Raw genomic sequence first — 13738 nt, forward strand, 5'->3', positions numbered from 1 at the left:
TCTTTCTTTCTTTCTTTCTTTCTTTCTTTCTTTCTTTCTTTCTTTCTCTCTTTCTTTCTTTCTCTTTCTTCTTTCCTTCCTTCCTTCCTTTCTTTTCTTAAAGTCCTCTGAATCAGACTTTCTTGGAATATAGGATGATCTCTCAATCTGCAAAATTATTTCTTAGTGTTAAATATTTGTCTTCTATTAGTATATTGATATTTTTGTTCATTTAGTTCGATAATTGTTATATTAATTTTACCAAGATTTTTTTTTTTAATTTGGCTATTACATGGGACACTTTGGTTAGCTCTAGAGAGGGAGGGTATCTTGACATGGTTTCTCCTCTGAACTGCAGTCTGGGGTCTTTATAAGAATCCTAATGACATAGTGAGGGGACATTCTCAGTTACATATAGGTCATGGTTCATTTTAAGAATTCCTGAGTTTCTTTTACTTCTAATTATATGTTAATATTGATATCATGGTTTACTCCACCTGGTTGGGGAATGTATGTTATTTCCATAAGAATTCCCCGAAGGTTAACATTGGTCCCCAACTTTTATGTGCTTGTCTTTTCCCTTTCACTTTTCACTGAATACAAATCATACCACATCAGTCACATCTAATACTCTCAGGTTAAAATAGAGAAAGCTGAAATTGGAAAAAGACATCTGAGCCAAAACTCTAAAGTTTGCCCCCTAGGAAATCAGAGGATAATGACCAGGAATGACTTTGTAAAGATAATAAAGGTGGCATATGGGAGATTTATATAAGCAAGAGACTGGTTGAGGACAAATGAAGGATGACGATGGTGATGTTTATGACAATAATCAATGATTAAAATAATAAAATAATAAGATTTAACATTTAATATAGGGCCTACTTTATGCCATGCACTATTTATAAGTGTGTTACTTTATTAGGGGATTTAATTTAATTCCTTCATCAATCATATAAAGTAGGCATTAGTGTTATCCTTATTTTGCCAATGAGAAAAATGAGGCACAGTGATATTTAATTTACTTTAAGTCACCCAATATTAAGTGGCATGGTCTGGATTGGAATCCAGGTAAGAATCCTGAGGCAGTGTTCTGCTAGTAGACACAGGGTCATGTTTCCTTAAAATCAACTGGAAGAGATTAAGAATATTGTAAGCTATTGAAAGCATGTGCTGAAGTGAACTAGGATAGACTCCTTGGTAAAATACTATATACATATAAAGTACAAAGCTTGAACTTTGACAAGTGCAATGGGGAAAAAGAATGAACGGAAATAGATTGAAAACATATTGTAGGGAAGACAGTAAAATGTTTTTGTATAAAACTGAAGTTGAAAAAATAAAATTATATCACCAGAAACTTGAGACTGCTTCCTGAAGTATAAGGCCATTTAAAATTGGAAATTTCAGGAGACTTCTCTTATTCTCATCTTCATACAGTTAGTAGCATGCCATGGAGAAAGAGGAAAAGAGTAGTAGCTATATAGCTCTAATCATGCAAAACCATTCTGCAAATAAAAGATTTTGTAATAAACAAATAAGAAAAAGTGGCTATTATTGATTATATAGTCACAGAATTAAGTAGAATTTTGAGTTATACTATGTATGTATGTTTATACATATGTTTATACATATTGTCATTAAATATGACATTGTCATATTTATGTCATAAATATGTCTTATGTCATTAAATATGTCTTACGTCATTAAATATGTCTTCTCATGAGTAAAAAAAAATGTGTTGTAGTTAGAAAAGTTTATTTAATGTGTCAGCAAGTAGACCTCTAAACTCAGTGTTACAAATTTATGATACTTTTTTATAATTTCAAAATCCAAGAATCCTGAAAATATAAGATTTTTTCATAATTTATTTGGAAGTGAATCTGACCTAGTCTGACATGAAGCTATTTATATCTTCATGTAAAATTGTGAACATTCTTATGCTTTCTTCTATAGAAACATTGGTTAATCATGAGATAGCGCCCTAGACTATGATGAGTCTGTTGTCTAGTATCTCACATATGTACATTTAAACTTTCTAAATATCTGAAAATGTCCCAAATGTGCCTTGCCCCAGTGTTTTGGGATAGGGAAGTGTGTACTTATACAATATAGGGATGTAGTCAGCTGTAGATGTGGTTCATTAACAGGATTGCCTGGGAATACACATGAGCTAGCACTCCATTTGTACATCATTCTATACATAACCACCACCAGTCTCACATTATAGTTGGACAGAGAGGAAACTAAAATTTGGTAGGCTTAATTGAGACAAGAAAAAGTTCAGCATAGCTTCTATATATGTTTAACAAAGATATGGACTGTTACTCTGCTAGTTCTAGTGTCTATCACCTAATGTGCTGATTTAATTAAAGGGTACTGTCCTCATTAAGAAATAATGACATGTCAAAATGTTATTTGTTAAGCCCAATAAGGTAATAAATTGTGATGGTATAGTTTAATTATTGTGGCAATCAGAATGTAATTAAGGAATTATTACACCCAAACACACATATAGTGACTTTAAACTTGATTAGATTATCAAAAAAAATAACAGATAATATACCTTAGAATGGGTGTGGTTCTTCCATGTTGTATATGTGGATGTTACAATATGCATATAAATATATTCAAATGTGATTTCTTGAAATATTTGGAGCTTTCATTTTAGAATTGTCTCCCAAGCAAGATTACAAAATATATGAGTGAATAGTTCATCTTTTTGTAATCATATTTTCAATACCTAAGTTCAGTATGCAAGTTTTAACTTCCAATTTATTAAGCAGATGTAAGCTTTAATGACTTCATTTTTTTTCAAAACTCAAACACTTTGTCAAGGAATAAAGACTTGCAATCTACTAAAGTATTCAGAATAAGTTTCTTCAGAAACCAAGAAAAATGTTAATAAAATATTCTCTAGAACAGCTTCACTCATTGAATAACTTAATAATAAAGCAGAACATAAATATTAATTAAAAACTTAAGCATGGTACTGTGCCAGGCACTCTATTCTCAGTAAATATTGTAACTTCTTAATTCTCACAAAAACCAGGAATTTGAAGATTAACAAGGAAGGAAAATTGAGTTTCTTTTTTGAGTTAGTGAATGTCCAAGATTCAATCCACATCCAAAATCTAAACACCATAATTAAGTAGCAGATGGCATTATTAAGTATAAAAAGCCTATGAAGCCTTTCAGACCTGGATTCCAAAATCTCTTCTTATGCTTAGTATCTCTATGATATCATACATGTCAAATTGTCTAACCCTGTTCTCTTATTTTTAAAAAGGCAGTGGCAATGTTTACCATAGGGCTAAGTTCGGGGAATGAATAGAATATGAAATATAAAACACATAATGATAGAATTGATTTTGTTGGAGCTTTAAAAATATGCTACTTTTATTGTTTCCAAAAAAACTACGTGTTAAAGAAACGAAATTCAACTGAGTAAATTTTAAAGATCTTATTGGCTTTATTCAACCATTTATGATCAGGGAGCATCCAAACTAGGACAGAGAAAAGAGCTCCGAGGAGCAGTAGAAAATGAAAGACTTAAAGGCAGAAGAGAGAAGGAACAAGAAGTTCTACTAGGCAAAAAAGTGAATTAGTTATTGCAAGATTACTTTCCTTTGGGGAATGGCAGGAATCTCAGACAGATTACCCAACTTATGCTGATCAGGTGATTCCTGATTGACTGGTTTAAGGTTCCATGTCTGGGAGAGCCAAAACTATAATTAAGTCTTGGTTTGGTGACCTGAGGCTTAATGTAAGTGACTCCATTTTGAATCTGTTGTCTTGTTTTTAACATAATTAATGTTATTTGTTGATATATCAAATGTATATACCATTCATGACTGGAATTCGCTAAACTGTTGTCAAGGGCAAATTTACAGCCCTTTTGGTAACATCTCTTTAATAATTTGCTTGTTCTACAAATCTTTGTTCTGAATTTGACTTCTAGAAATACACTTGCTTTTATTTTTTTGATGTATATCAAAGAAATTTTTCAAAATGTCATTTTTAATTTTTCTAATTTTTCAGATTTCAAAAGAAAAAGTATTCAAGTGTATTATTAGTTAACCCATAATTTCTTAGGCTATAAATTAAAAGGTCCCATTTGTATGTGAAATTTTAAGATGCTGATTTAGAAAATCAACAGTTGTCATTTAAAAATTCAACAAAAGGGAAACATACTTTACTAAATTCATTAAGATATTTTCCTGTTATTAAAAAAAAAAGTTTCATTTTCATCAGTGTTTCTAGAAGTTTTCCAAAAGGAAGACCATAAAGCAGAGTGTAAAATTTTCCATATGTACACAAAATTAATCCTAAGTTATTGTTCAGGTTCATATAGAATAAATCTAGGTACCTTGACTTCATTTTATAAACTTCTGCCTATCTTCTTTTAAATGTCATCAATTTAACTATCTAATTTCTTTGGCTATTTCCACACAATCTTGCATAGATGTCTTTCTTTGTAAACTCATCCATTAGATCTCTCTTTCCTTACTTCTTCATTGATGATAATCATGATGATAAGGATGATGATGACATTGATAATGAAGGTAACTATTATATTATTACTTCATTATAATGAAGACTCATAACTATTCCATCATAGAAATGCAAGCTTTTCGGGCGCATGGGTGGCTCAGTTGGTTAAGCGACTGCCTTCGGCTCGGGTCATGATCCTGGAGTCCCGGGATCGAGTCCCACATCGGGCTCCTGCTCGGCAGGGGGTCTGCTTCTCCCTCTGCCCTCTTCCCTCTCGTGCTCTCTCTCTCTCATTCTCTCTCTCTCAAATAAATAAATAAAATCTTTAAAAAAAAAAAAGAAATGCAAGCTTTTCTAGAAAAATTTTGTCAAAAGGGAGGAAGAGAAGGTCACTGACTGGCTCTTATGGATCTTTGGAACTGGCTCCAAGATGTTGCTTACAATGGCTGAGATACTCCAGGTGACTGGATTGGCCAAAGACCCCAAAATTCGTAACTTGTTAAAAAAAAAAGTGCTGAGGGACTTTTTTATTTTGACTGCCTCTCCTGCTCTGTTGTCTGCCTGCATTCAAGAGTGTCCTCACTGCAGCAACAAGTCCAGAGGCTACTCTAGGGATGGACTCTGAACCCCTTCAAACATAAGCTAGGGTCGCCTTTCAAAAAGCATAACAGTAGATTAGTAGAAGACATTCAATTTTCATTGGATATCAATACTGGAACAACCTTTATTAAAAATCTTTTAGTGGTGGTGGTCCCTTTGGCCTTACCCTTTCCTATTATAGGTATGAATGCCTTGATGTGCCACCAAGCCATCTGGAACAAACACAAATTCCCAGGCTTCTTGGTGGAAGCTGCACATTGAGAGCCCATAAGAGTGCCACTCCTGATTAAGATGGTAAATACCCTCCAATATAACTTGCAGCAGGGCACTGAGCAACTGGGACCCATAATTCAAAATATATTAAAGGAAGGAGTTATTGAACACACCATTTCTCCTTTCAATTTCCCCATTTGGTGAGTGTTCAAGCCTGCTACTAATAGTGTAGCCTTACAGTCAACTATCAAAATTTAAATGCTCAGGTGCCCCCTGTTAAGGTTCCCATTCCCAGCCCTGTCTACTTAATTGAGGACATCCAAAGAGATTTACTTTGCTGGTTGATCTAATATATTCCATTCAGTAACTATCTCTGAGAAATCTCAGCTGTAGCTTGCCTTCATATACTTTTACCTGGTTGCCTATGGGATAATAATCCAGCTATTGCTCACAATCTTTGCCAGCAGGACCTGGCTGCCCTTACAGTGTCTTCTTGTACAATCTGGCACTATACTGATGACATTCTAATATGAGAACCCTTGGAGGATGCAGTGTTCAAGGCCCTAACACAGCTGGTGACCCACCTACAATATAGCGGTTGAGCTATTGCCCCACATAAAATTCAAGAGCCAACCACAACTGTTATATTTCTGGGTGTCTGGTTCTCTACAGGCTGGAAAATTCCACTTGCAGTTAAACATTAATTGTTAACTATTCAGCCTCCCACCGTGCTACTTCAAGCCCAACATATCTTAAGTCTCTTCACATTTTAGAAGCAACAAATACTACATTTATCTATCATTCTTAGACCCATTTATGTAGTCGCATGCGAATTCCCCACATTTTATTGGGCAGAAGCTCAACAGCAAGCCTTAAAGCTGGCACAAAGGTCAATTCATCAAGCCCTCCTCCTGGATCCTATTTCCAGGCTGAGACACTGGCCACCATGGACGATGCATCCTGGAGCCTATAAACTAAACATGTCACCTCCTGCCTGCTTATGGGCATTCGACCCTCCACAGCCACCTGCTACACCCCCTGAGACTGTCAAATTCTGGTTGTTTAGTTGGCTTTGTTAGAAACAGAGGCACTCACAGGAATGGAGCCTGTTTTCTTGTGTACCCATGTTTCCATTATGCCATGGATAAGAGTCTCCTTCCAACAGCAGCTCAGGATGACTACAAATGGCCTCTTCATTAAAATGGAAATAGTACCTTTAGGAATGGGCTAAACCTGACTTGGCATGTCTTTCCAAATTGTAGGAGGCTGTGGCTTTCCTGCTCATGGACATGGAGTATACCATCTTGCCAATGGTGCCATATTTACCAAAAACAGCAAGTGGGGCTCATTATTGCTTGCTAAGCTGGTAGCAGTACAAATGATTGTGCAGAACACCATTCTCTTCAATGGACTTCTTGCTGCCGGGGTCACTTACCACTTTAAACTCTAGGCCATATGGCCACCACTATCCTCATACTATCTGAGATTGCCCAGCCATGCTGCCTAAGATTCTTATCACAAGGGAATCTGATGATTTCATCTTACAGGACAATATTATTTACATTTTTCTCAACAATTTTGAGTCCCCTTACAGATTTAAAATGTCAATTTTCTTACCTTCCAATATTCCTTAGCAACCCAGTCAGGGACAGATGGTTAGCTATGACCCCCTGGTCATAGATAGTCCTGGCCCATTAGAAAAACACAGACCAACACTTACCTGCTTGATATGCAAATCAAGTTCTAATTCCAACGCACAGTGGTATTAGTGGATGACTCATTTCTCCTAACCTTACCTCCTCACAGGAAGTGGAAATAATTACACCTGGATCCATCAGGTCTAAGAAACAGTGTCTATCTCCTAAAGGGGGGAAGAGGCACTCAGGTTGATTCACACCAGCAACATTAGAAGATGACAGCATGTCAATACAATTAAAACACTTGTCCCTACTTCCCTTTGGAGGAGGCCACCAACAAGTTGCTCACCTACAATGAAAAGCTCCATAAAGCAGGCACAAAACTATAAAATGCAGATGCCCACTACTGCTGGCTATAATCTGTGCCTTGTCATGGAGCTTATTCCTGGACCCCATAGAGAAAATACTAGAAAGTAGCTGGAACTGCACAGCACTCACAAATGCACCCCAGGATAGGGGGATGGTAAGTATTGAAAATCAACCCCTGAGGGGCATCTGAGACTCCTCAAGGTGTGGATAGTAGCCAGGCAATTCAATCCTTAACTTAAAGGGGACCATTAGCACATATGCTTAAAGGTACCAGCCCTGACCAAACAATCATTGGCATCATCACTTCTGGGCACAAGCCATTACATTGCTTTAATTTCAACATGAACTGGCTTATAAGATAATGCAATTCAGTCCCACCTCTGGTAATATAGGGCCAAACACTAGATTGTGAAGAGCATATAACTAAATTTTGTTTAAACCAAGGCTACACATAGATCTCCAACCTTTACTATTTATGGATAGAGAACTCTATGCCTCAGAAGAGTATACCCCTGAGCACCACCAAAATTTACTGAGGATGTGTGATACTAGTAAACACTCCCAGTGCTGATGAAGGCACAAGAAAATCTTAATCAGAGCAACCCAAATCTATGCAACCCTGTTTGACCCCTTGGTCCCTCAGTCCCCCTCCTGAGTGGCTACCTGGGAGAGCCATCCCTCTCTGGAATGGTTCCTCCACCTGCAACAATGCTAGAGATGATGACACCCAAGCCCACAATGTCACAGGACATGACCTCATCCCAAATGCTGTCTCTGCAAACTTCCACCATAGCAGAGGTGACACCAAGGAAGACATGGTGACCAGTGATGATAAGCCCTCCCCAGGACTTGGTTGCTGAACCGAATGCTTGTTTATCTAAATGTCTTACTTGAGTGGCATTTTGCAGAGTTAACTGTGTGTTTACCCCAGAGCAACCTTGCTTATAAAATGTTTGCTGCTCGAGTACAAGTCAGTACTGTGACTACAAAGCTGCTCTCTGTGCTCCTTTGAGCTTTGTAAGGCCAGGGTATATGTTAAGTCTCCTAACCTTATGGAAACCTCATTAAATATTTCACTTAGTTACTTGCCTTCACCACACCCATTAGATTGATCCACATTATGCATCCTACTAGGAATTAGTGAATTTAATTTCTGTTGGTAAGACTCCCTTCCTAGAGGTAGACGCTGCCAGCACCATGGTATCCACCGACACCCCTCAGGACCACTGCCACAGGGTTACCTCCTGACACCACCCCAAGGAGACCCTTCCCTCTGGTCACCACTAAGGGCTCCATAATCCTCCCACTTAAGCCCTCTGGTAGTCTTAATATTTTTATAAAATTGGCAGAAATAAGAGCTCATTTTGTGGGCCACTACAATTGCTGAGCATGTACCAGGCTCAACAAAGGCTGTTTCCCAAGTTAGTGGCCTACCTGGCTGACTTACTGACCCTGGCCTGTTTGCCCAACAGATGGGTCTCTATGTGCAGTTTGCCCAGCTGCTCTCTACGGTGTTCAACTGCTCCCAACAGGAGCCTCCACATTCCTTTTATAATCCTCCATGTTTGCGCAGGCACCAATAGCACTGGGATGAATATGACCTATACCTCATCCCTAAGAAGCACACTTCCCATGGTCTTGCGTCTTGAGGCCCAAGCTGTCTGGGAGGTAGCAGGTATCTCGAACTTATTTTGGCTTCCCTGATCAGGCAGTTGGAGTCTTCTGAGGGTCCAGTTCCCTGGGGCCATCACACGTGATTCTCCATAGGTGCACCTCTCCTTCCCTCAACCTAGAGTGCATTTGTCTCTGTGTCAGTCCCCAGGGAGTCCTGTCTGTTCATACCGATGCACTTTAGTCTCCCTAAGACTACCTTTACAGATCACTCAACCAGACCCCAACCCCTCTCTCTCTTGGCAAACACCAACCTGTCAGCTACCTTGGCTGAACACACTGGGCTGTTACATTAAAGCCTAGCCTTAATGCAACAACTACATGATTCTTTTTGCACAGGTAGTTTTGAATAACCGTTTAGCTTTAGATGACTTATTAGCGAAGGAAGGAGGTGTATGTGCTATAAAAGGTATCACTTGCTGCATGTATATTAATATTTTTGGATAAATTTAGAGAAATTCACAAAAAATGGCCTAATAACTACAGATATTCCATAATCTCTCCTGATTTTTTAATCAAATACCTACATAACTTTATCCAAAGGCTCTGGTTTCTTTCTAGACACCAACAAATGGTGGGGGTGATTAAGGACAAAATTTCAAATTGTCACTTGTCTATTGATATTGTTGATTGGCATTTTGCTTTGCTCATATATTTCATGTGTTGAGTAACCAAAGCTCTGCCAGCAACTTTTAATATCTCCACCATCCAGAAGGTACCCATGATTTTCCCTAAAGACTAACGCCCAGGCATCTATATAACCACATATCCCTGAATTTCCTTATGCAAAGGCTCTATAATCAAATGAGTATATAAAGTCTAAATATGCCTTTATAATTTTCTTTTTTTCACAACACTGTATAATTAATTAATTAAACCCTCTTCAAAGTTCCTTATTATTTCATTTTATTCTTTGTTTCTTTTTTCACAATTAAACAAATTTTAAAACACCCGAATCTTGTATTCTTAATATCTATATCTGGGTCTTTTAAAATCTTGTTTTGATCCATCCCTTACCTTGTTTCTGTCTATTTGAATTACTTTTAAATATTTCTAGCAGTGGGACTTTATTAAGTGTCCCTGAACGATCCTAGTGTATCAAGTTTAAAATATTATCTTCAGGCTTCAGAGACTGTTTGTAACTTTATAAATAGCATTTGCCATGTATTAATTCTGTTTTAACCTTTGTTCTACTCAGTTTTCTGATCTTTATATTTGTCTATATCCACTAATCAATCTTTGAAATGGTGACTCAATCTATGCTTGTTCCTCATCAAGTCACTTCTGTTCTTTTTAAAACTCATTTTGAGCAACATATATTATACCTAATGTCCCACTGAAATTATTGTAATCTGGAATGTACATTTGGATTGAAAAAAAGGAAAAAAGTTAATGACTGATGGCAAAAAATTTAATAGAGTTGCTCCATATAACAGTTTTAGAGTGAAAACCATATTAAAGATTTCCAAAAAATTACAGATTGAGCAGTGCCTTTTTTTGAATAGTGGTTTAGAATTGAGAGACAGAGCAGGGTACTTACATATGCATCCATTATCTTCAAAGCTAGCATTACTGCAGGTCCTCTCCATAAATGCACAGTTTTAGGAGAGAAATTAGCCTGAGAAAGGAGACAAGTATCACCATTAAGATTAATGTGAGGAAAGTACCCTTATTGAGTAATGCCTTTTCACTGCTAGTCTTGTTTGAATGAGATGTTCAGGTCCCGGCTTTCAGTGTTATAAATTAAAGTTCTGATAATTAAATTACCTTTCCCTGCTTCCTAACCACCCATTTTTTCCTCAGCTAATTATAATCAGGAGTTCATCCCTGCAACTCGATTGAAATTATTTGGTTATTGTCATTAATAACCTTCTTATTACCAACTCAATGGTCATTTCTCAGTCCTCACTTCATTTCACCATTTGGCAGTACTTAAAACATTATTTATCCCATCTTCATCCTTGAAAAAACTATTTTTCTCTTTTCTCACTGGCTACTTTTTTAAAAAAATTTATTTTGTTTCTCTTTAATTTCTAAATGTTAACATTCTCTAGACTTTGCTATCTATAAATCACTAGGTGCTCATTTGTAGCTTTGCAGATCTCAATATCTATAATCTGACTCTCCTCTGAAGTGCTCAAATTTAACACGGTAAAAGGAAAAAAAAAAAAAAAAAACCTCATTTTCCTCAAACCATGCTAATCTCCCAATATTCTCCATTTTGGTAAATGGCCATCCTTGATGACAATCCTTCCCTCACATGCCACATGTAATCAGTCAGTTATCTCTGTTGGAGGTTCTGTGAATCTGGGCCTTCTCACCAGCTTCTCCACAACCATCTTAGGATAAAGAATTTTGCCCATGACATTTGTGGATCCAAAGCAAGAATAAAAATGGAATCCATGTACATAAATCTAAGTACTTAAAAGTTATAAATAGAGTTTTACTAAGCCTGAGCTGCTTCCCTGTATTGGGACCCATCCGGCCCCTCCCCGAGGATTTTCTTCATGACAGGAAAACAAAGGAGCTGTTTTTCTTCTTTCCCTGGCCAAGCCCACTGCCTGTGGGCCAGCCAGAGTGGTTGCAAAGATATGTTAGGCAGGGCAGCATGAAAGCTGGCTTGGGGCCCAGGGATCCTGGGACAGGACTGGATCCCTATTAAAGATTTGACAAGGTCAAACTCTCTAGAAACCAAGATAGGCTGGTACCACAACCCCCATAGGATAACTGACTCAGCATTTCCCAAAACACCACTACCCAACAGACGGGACGAAAGAAGCACTGTGTATTTGGGGAACTGGGTGGTTTGGACATATTCTTTGGACAACTTCCGTTCTTTCTTCCCTTTCACCTGCTTAATGTTCTCAGTTCCACTGGCCTGGCACACAAAGTTCCCCTCAAAGGGCCCACCCTAGCATATTTTATTTACTTGATTAGTGACAGATTTTCAACAAACTTTCTTAAGACAAAGAAAAGAAAATAACTAAATATATATATATTTTATAGATCATACATATTTTATATATTTATATATAAATTTATATTTATATTTTTTTCATATTAATATATATAAAACCCTCCAAAATGTGTGGCCCAGAGTAGGACCCCTTTTCCTAGATCTAAGTAGCATGGTATTTGTCCCAGCTATCACCATGTGGCTCCTGTCCTATTTCATTAGCTCTGACCATAACTGTTACATGTGTGCTAATCACATTCCACTGAAGTCTTAAGATACATTTCAACCTATTAATACTAATCCATTTTTAACAGAAATGAATATCCTTGAGAAAAAAATAAAAAATAGGTAAATAAATAAAGTTATTATATTCAGGTAATACATACTTCTAAACTTCCACACCGTTTCCCAAAGATGGGAAGAGAAAAAGAGGTCTTACTAAATGTATGTAAATTTGTCAGTTTGCTTTAAAATACAGGATGCCATTATTTGGGCATTTCCCTGAAGGTGCACTCGTGGAAATAGAAAGTGTCTCAGAACATTTGCTAAGTTATAGGATCTATAAATAAGTATGATCTCTTTAGCAAGTGTTGATTTTTTTAATTCTCAATTTTCACTTTGATTTTTGAGAACAGTTATGTTTCAGCTGAAGTACTGTGCTCTGTTAGACATAGAAGGTTATAGGCCATTCATGCAGCATTACAACATCAGAAATACCAATTGAAAAGCATTTCTTAAAACTGGACTTAAAAAGCATTATCATTTTAGAACATGATCCACAACAAAAACGTTGAAGATTTACTTTTTTTTCCTCATGCTTTTAGTGACACATGAGACACATTCACTTCTACCCCTGGGGTCCTGTGTACAAAAGAGCCATAAATGGTTTACAGTAAAAACAAACAACAAAACAAACAAACAAACAAAAACAATGAAGTGTCAGCAATTCATTATTGAAAGTACAGAAAATATTCAAATCATGTTTTATCTTCTTTACCAACAACTTAAAGGACATTTAAAACAAAAAGAGATTAGGTAATTTTTTTTCTTTTCGGACATAAAATTTGAAGTTTTTTGTTTCAAAAACTACTGGGTCGACAAAATTTGGTGTTATATAAATAAAGCACTTGCCTTGAGAAATCTACTGGAACTTAAAGTATAAAATACTGAGCTTAAATATTCATGAACTTATCTACAACTTATACAAAGTTGAGTAAAGCTGTCCCACTGAGTCTGTCATTTCTAACTCACAGCTGTATTATAACCATATTAGTTAAATAAGTTACAGTGCATAGATGCATTGATTTTATATACTATTCAAAATAATAAAGTGTAAAATTTGTACCAATGCAGAAAGTTCCCTGGACATACTATTGTGGGAAAAAGGAAGTGTTCAAACTAATTCCTTTTTGTAAATGTATATTAATAATAATATACTCCAAGCAAAAATGGAAAGCATATATAACTACATTTTGCAGATGAAGGGATTAGGTTTACTTAAAATAAATGTTTAAATAATTACATTGGCAATTAACAAAAAGAAATATTACCATATGGCACCTATAATTTTAGAATAATTCAAAATTTTATGATTATATACTCTTTTCCCCTTCTTTATATTAAAGTGTTAAATTTGTGACCTTATGGAGACACACTCCATTTGCCAAGCAAATTTGGGAATTTTCTCGGAATTCTTGGCAATGAAACTAAAGTGCATTACTCACCAGATTCACATTTCAGGCTACATTAATGAAAAATGAACTCAGGCTAAAATAATGATTATATGGGCAGATCTTTTTGAAGGAAACCTCACTAATTC

This window comes from Neomonachus schauinslandi, chromosome 2 (genome assembly GCF_002201575.2).
Source record: "Neomonachus schauinslandi chromosome 2, ASM220157v2, whole genome shotgun sequence".
Taxonomy (NCBI): domain Eukaryota; kingdom Metazoa; phylum Chordata; class Mammalia; order Carnivora; family Phocidae; genus Neomonachus; species Neomonachus schauinslandi.